Source organism: Podarcis melisellensis, assembly GCF_964234715.1.
Source record: "Podarcis melisellensis genome assembly, chromosome: 5".
In the NCBI taxonomy this organism is placed as follows: domain Eukaryota; kingdom Metazoa; phylum Chordata; class Lepidosauria; order Squamata; family Lacertidae; genus Podarcis; species Podarcis melisellensis.
This window is the reverse complement of record NC_138537.1, coordinates 55,390,359-55,397,735: the sequence shown is the minus strand read 5'-3', so window position 1 is coordinate 55,397,735 and position 7,377 is coordinate 55,390,359.

Here is a 7,377-nt window from a genome sequence, read left to right as displayed (position 1 = left end):
CGTCACAAATTTTCTATTGCTTTAAAAAAGTGTGGGTGAGAGAGAGACAAAGAGAGAGAGAGAGAGAATGCCATGTGTATCCTTCCAGCTGTATTACTGACATAAGTGTTGGGTGTTGCTGTGGTATACTTCCTCCCCAGAGCTGAATGTTGTTGTATCAATCCCATGTGGAGTGACATCAAAGCTTTGGGCAGCCCTTACAGAGAAGCAGAGATGGGGAAGGCATTAAATTTGGTTTGCTTTTTAATGACAAACCACCTAATTTGCACTTCTCAAACCTTTTATTTCTCATGGAGAGAAAACAACAACACTCAATTGGGAACGAAATGAACAGATGAAAACAGAGAAGGAAAGGGTTAAATATCTTCCCTCCTCCCTCCCAACCTGAAGCCAACTTCAACTGCTTTACATGATTAAATGAAAGCCCTGTAAACATGGAACTACATGCCCTTACTCCACAAACATAACAAGGAGGGTAGGGCAAGTAGTTGGCTGGTGTGATTCCTACTTGCCCTACCCTGTTTTTGCTGCCTGGGGGGCAGAGCAGGTAGGGGAGGTGGAAAGAAAGTGTGCTACAAAAGTGTTTATGCTTTATGTGCAAGCAAAAGGAACTGTTTATGATGTTTTACTAAATTTCGTTCATGCACAGTGCAAAAGATAGGTAGTGATACACAGCTCCCGATCACCGATGGGTGGAAATTGCAGGGAAGCACAGTTCAGCAAAATATCAGAAGAAACTTCCTAACTTCAAGAGCTGTTTGAATAGAGCAGAGTAAAGAAGTGGGGGACCCTCCTTTGCTGGAGGCATTTAGGTAAATGCTGTATCTCCATCTCTCAAGGATGTTGTAGCTGCACCCTGCACTGCAGATCTTGCCCTGAGCACGTGACTGGAATAGATGGTCTCCAAGTTCTGTGTTTCTGTGATGGACTTAGCAAGGCAGACAAACCCGTTTCATTCTGTTAAATCCCTTGCAAGTTTTCCCGTTGGAAGTGCAGGAAAACACCTGTTTAGGAAACCATTCAAAGCCACTGCGAACAGCCTTTTGAAAAAGCAAGGGCTGTGTTGTTGAACATGCAGCATTTACAAAAGGTCACTCCACCCTCACACGTGTGCCGCTGGAAAATTGGCAGCGTAATTTTTCCCCCAGACTGTTTTTGAGATTGCCATGCTCGCTTGGCCAAAGGAAAGTTGCTGCATGTAAAGGGTTCAGCAGACAAACAAAATCCACTGCTTTATTCAGACTGCTTCTCTCTGATTAATAGCAACAAAATATAAAATGTTTTTGGCTGAACCATCTGTAGGACTTGTTCATACTAGAAACCACCTTGGGGCAAGGAGGGGGCAAGAATCTGAGCTGGTTTCCTCTGCCTTTGTAACACCATCCTGTTCCCAAAGCTTCAGCAAGAGACTGCAGCACCCTTCCTCCTTCAAGGCTTTTGGAGAAAATGTATCTCAATGTACATGTGGCTGGCCAGGGTCCACAAATGGCTCACATCTAGGTGCTTTAAGAAAAGAGCATCAGCATCAGACAGGCTAGGCTTCTTCTTCACTGGTCCTGTAAGTACCATTTCTGGACAGTGATGGAAGAATAGATCCTTAGGCTTTCATATGCTCCCCCTTTTATTTTTTAACAGTCTTGATGTTCTCATAATTGTCCTTGGCCATCACTATTCTTACTTTGGATGCAGAGTTTGGAGGTGCCTTTAAAAGAAATGGCTATTTACCCCCCAGATCTTATCCACCTCTCCTGGATCTACAAAAGTAAAATCTAGCTTGATGCCCAGATAAGTGAGTTCTCCATTACCACACTGCTTCAGGTAGTTGCGGAAGACCTGGCTTTTTTAAAAAAGGCTGTTGTAACAACAACAACAACAACAACAATTTATTATTTATACCCCACCCATCTGGCTGGGTTTCCCCAGCCACTCTGGGTGGCTTCCAACAAAATATTAAAATACAATAGTCCTTCAAATATTAAAAGCTTCCCTAAACAGGGCTGCCTTCAGATGTCTTTTAAAAGTCTGGTAGTTGTTTTTTCCTTTGACATCTGGTGGGAGGGCATTCCACAGAGTGGGCACCACTACTGAGAAGGCCCTCTGCCTGGTTCCCTGTAGCTTCGCTTCTCGCAGTGAGGGAACTGTTGGTTTGTTATGCAATTTTTGTTGGCTCAGGGCCAACTTTGCTTCTCATGTAGGATATTATGAACTTATTAATCGGAATGCATATTGGGGTGGGGGTTTTTGTGTGGAAGCAATTCACTTTAGCAGAGCTCTTCTTTAGCTTGCCGGCAGATAGGTTGCTTTTGCTTAGCAGGAGGGGTGAGCATGTCAACATGATACAAATGCACTGGCAGGAGCACTCAGTTGGTTCTACCAATGTGTTTGCACCATGCAGACTCTTCGCTTCTCCTCCTCTTTCCAGTAAGCAATAAATATCCAACGACTGGGAAGCTAGTGTAGTGGGTCTGCCCCAACCCACAAACCACTTCAAGTTTTTGTTTTTAAGGAATTTTATTCATTTTAGTCTATCTAGTCACCTTGATTTGTGGGACAAGAAAAGCTTCAAAATAATAAATGAATAAGCAAAAAAGGCCAGAGGAAGACAATAGAATGAAATAGAGTCTTTCTCCTTTATTCTAGCGCTGAGCAAGAGTCCTGCAAGTAAGCACCCTGAACATTCTGTGGTGCAATGGGCCAGTGTGTCTGGCTGTTAACAAGAAGGTTGGTGGTTCGAGCCCACCTAGGGACAGCTGTGGGTAGGATTCCTGCATTGCAGGGATTGGACTTGGGTTCCCTTCCAGTGCTACAGTTCTATTATTCTGTCTGAATGGAGGTCTCTGGCTATTACAAAACATTCCATGTATTAGTCAGGAAATCCTTCCCAACCATTGCTTCTGGTTCTTGGACTAATGCTACATCTAGGGACAATGTAATAATCATACATTGCATAGCAACTACTCCTTCTGCTGTTGCCCAGAGTGATCCTAACTGACACAAAGCAGCTGAGCAAGAGCTTGTCTCATTACATTCATCCAATGCACATCTGCTTCAGGAGGGCTGCTGATATGTCATATTGCCACCACTGAACATCTGGAATGGGTTTTCTTGAACCTTGAGGAATGCAGCTTTGCCCTGGCAGGTGTCTGGCTGGCCATAGTTGCAGGAAGAGTACTGTACCAACCAGATGGAGCTCAAGCAATGCTTTTCTCAGTCTTACCATCCTGAATATGCAACCACAAAATTTCTATCTGCCTGTGTTGATTTGGTGCCAATTGTAGCTCCATATAGTAACTATCGATATTCCTTCAGATGGTCATTCTCAGTTTCTTTGGGATATTTCTTAAAAAGTAAGGGTGCTTTCAGAAATCTCACAAGTGGGTTTTTGGCAACAAGATGTATGTTTCACAACATTAAAATGCCATTTGGTTGTAATGAAACCCACTGTTAGCTTCATAGGAGAAAACATATGTTTCCACCTGCAGAAATAAAGGAGAGCACCTGTGTTGTGTACGTGTTGCTAGAGAGAGCTGGGTTCAAATCCCCACTCAGACATGATCTTTGGCCAGTCATGTTCACCCAGCTTAACCTATATCACGGCATTTTGAAAGGTTAAAATGGAGGGGGGAACAGCCAGTACATTAAGCTCTGTATTAAGCAGTCAGTTATGATAATGTGATGAATCTTAAACAGATAATTTTTCCATGATTGACTGACAATTCTATGGTCCTGGATCACGGCCACTGCCAGTATAAGTCTACGCACTTAAGTCTGTAATGATGCCATCAGCACATAATAATTAGAATCACTTAAATCGGATTTAAAACTGAGATTAAAAAAAGAAAAGAATGGGCTTTTCTATTAATGAAGTTATTAAGGCTCCTATCTCTTCACTTGCACATTAAAATTTTGTTTTTAATAGTATTCTATGCCATTGAAAAAGGAGTGTGCAGTGTTCCTTAATGTAAGCGGAGCCCTTAAATCTCTACAGCATTTATGCCATCTTTATCGCTTTGAAGCTTTCTGGATCAATTCCCACTGACTCTATAATTCTAAAACACTGATAAAATTCTAATAATTAATTAAAGGTCTCTTGAAAATAATGCTCCCTGTCTATAGTGATGTGATGAGATTATGTCAAGTATGTCTTATTTTACTCTGGGAACTTTATTGCCTGCAAGAGACAGACAAATTGAAGTGAATTCATGGAGCAGCAATAAAAATGATTTAGGGTCTGAGGACAGTGGTTTATGAGAAAAGATTAGAAAGGACTAAATATGTATAACTTCTCTCAGTGAGGGCTATGAAAGAAATGATGCTGATCAACAAGTTGTTGAAGGATGTAAACATTATGTCAAAGGAATTATTTAAGCTGCAGGTCTATAGCCCTTTACCTGGGAACAATGGGACTGACTTCTGAGTAGACGTGTATAGAGTTGCAGCTTTAGTGTCATTGTTATGAATAAGGAATAAAAGCATGAAACTAAGCACCATATCATGGAAAGTGAAAGCTCTTTAAAAACAAGTGATGGATTTCATATTGGATTTTCCTTGTTGCATTTTGCCTCGGCCTTTGTTTAGAACAAACTTGCAAAGAGTTTGGATTGAATATCTAGGCTCCAGGATTCAGTCCAGAATTTACGGGCCTACAAATGTAATTCCCAAGGGCAATTTTGTAAGGGAAAAATCTGGTTTTTAAGATTTAAAACATTTCCACTGAAAGAAGGCTAGTAACCTGTCTGGAGTTTGCTTATTACACTTCTCCCTGAGTGAGGCATACGTAGTGGGCATAATTTGCCTCAGTGCTATGTAACTGTACTGAGAGAAGGAAAAATAGACAGGAATTCCCTTTCTTTCAATTTTTGTAGCACCAAAACGTACGTAGGTCTTGAACTGCTTCCAATATATTAACAATTTTCATTCACAGCAAGTTATTTCCTTGGTGTACATCATAGCATTCGAAAGGCTCTTAGGCTCCATTTTGGCTTGTAAATGAGACATGGGTAGGCTGAGGCACCTGTGGGATTCTCACTTTGCTCATTTCTGCTCCACAAATAAATCTGAGATATGAATCCTTTGGTTGTTATTTTCTTTTCAGAAGAAAAACAATCTCTCTCTGTCCCTTTCTCGCTGTCACTCGGTCTCTCTTGTGCTAGATTTGTTAGCCATCATTCAGTGTGATGAAAATTTGGTTTAAAGGTGGGCTACTCTCCTTTTCTGAAGCATATTAGTATGCTTGTGTCTGTGGACAAACAACCTAATGAGAGTTCTCCAAGAATACAGATCGAAATAGTTGAATCTACATTTTTTTTTACTATGCTAATCACTTATCCCTTGGCAACTTAATTCACATAAGATAATTAATCTGAAATGTGTAATTTTGAAAACACCCTCCGGCAGCCTAATCATACAGAGCAGGCTTCATCAGCCAGATGCCTTCCAGATGTTTTGGACTACAACTGCCATTGGCCCCAGTCAGCAGTGACTGGGACTGATAAGAGTTGGCGTCTGACTTCAAAATATATGATGGGCACCAGGTTGGTGAAGGCTGATATCGAGTTACAGGTTGCAAGAAAGTGAATGGCATGTGCTGCTGCAGCTGCTAGTAAACTTGGCTCTAATCACTTAATGTCACCACTGGCTGATGCAGATGTGTGTTGGTCTCAGATCAGACTGATAGCATGTATCCTCTGCTATCTTTCTCCCTCTCTGAGGTGGAGGTGCCTCTCTAAAGTGCCCTTGCATGGCATCACTGTGGTCCATTTGGACAAGTGGCCACTTTCAGATGCTTGATGCTAGTCTGAGTACCGCAATGCTGCACTGAGTGTTATAGTATTGTGTTGGCAAGTCATATATATTTTTATATTGGTCCACTATCGTCAGGATTATATTATTGCAATGCTTTGTCAGTCCCACAGTTCCTAGCACCAACAAATTGGACACAGACTGCTATGCAAAGCCACAATCAGGGCCAAGTTATTGTGATGCTAAACATATTTGTTGATGTGGATTTTTGTTTATTCAGTTGCTAATAGCAGAAAAGTGTGTGTTTGTGTATCAGGAATGTGACCTGCTGAAAGAGGATATTCAACTCTCTTTCCCTGCCATTGTTCTGTTAAAGATGCCTCCATGATTGTTACTAGCAATTAAAAAACAAAAGTTCCTACTCAAATGAAAAGTTTAGTGGCATGCCTAGTTTATTTATTTATATTTATTTCATAGAAATTTTACGCCACTTGTTTGTACAAAAACCTCAAAGTGGTTTACAAAAAAAGATAAAATTGTCAATTTAAAAAATGACAATAATTTAAGGCCAAGGCATGCAGAAAATCATCAGCTGCCTCCATGGTAATTCAATCACAAATCTGTAATAAGTAGAATGTGGTGTTTTGGGTTTCTTTCAGGATTTAATACAACATCTATCAAGGTTCATGACCTTTGCATGCATGTGTGCATGAACATGTAGATGTGCATTCTTTGCTCTCAAGAAGCAGACACAGAACAGGTTGCTACATATTGTAGAGGTTTCTTTGAGCACAAAAAATGATAAGTATAGTAAGTATAATGAGAAAATACAATAAAGCAATGCTTAATTTAGCAATCGTTGGCATTTAGCAATCAATTCAAACTATGGCTCAACTTTAGTCACTTGCGTTACAGAAAAGGCTGATTCATGAGACTTTACTCCTTGGAACATCTTAACAGATTATGAAACATTTTTCAATTGCTGTACAGCAGCAGAGACATATTGCAAACTGATTATTGTTTCGCCCTTTTTAAGAAGGATTTCATTAGTTTGGCCTTAAGAATCTATGGTAGTGCAAGGATTCTATGGAGTTCTCTGGCTCCTGTTAATTTGTTTAAATGTTAAAAGCATACTTATTCACTGAAATATTCTCCCATTGGTATCTCTGTCTTTTCACGCCTCTCCTTTTCTTGAGTATCACTTGTTTCAAACTGTAAGTCTGAGAAAAAAATCCTTAAATTTTGTTTCATTTTCCAGTACCTTGTTAATCTATGAACTTCAGAAATAACAAATAGTAATTAACATTATTACTCACATATTCGCTGTGAGTCCTGGGAGACCTATTCCCTGCCTTGCTGGCCTTTCCCCACCTGGCTGTGGGCGGTGGGACCCTGACCAACTCCAGCTACAAAAGCTGAGGCTACTTGGGTTGAGGTATTGTTTAGGGTTTCTTTGTATATTGATTTTTAGAACATAGAAAGATTTATGTGGAAATTGATTATGGTTGTGTTTTATTTATTGTTTAAGACTACTTTTGTTATGCTTGCAATTATGTAAATTGCCTCATGTTGTGAGCCACCTTGAGCATGCTTTGTTATATGGAAAGGCAGCATACTGTAAACGTTGATGGTCAT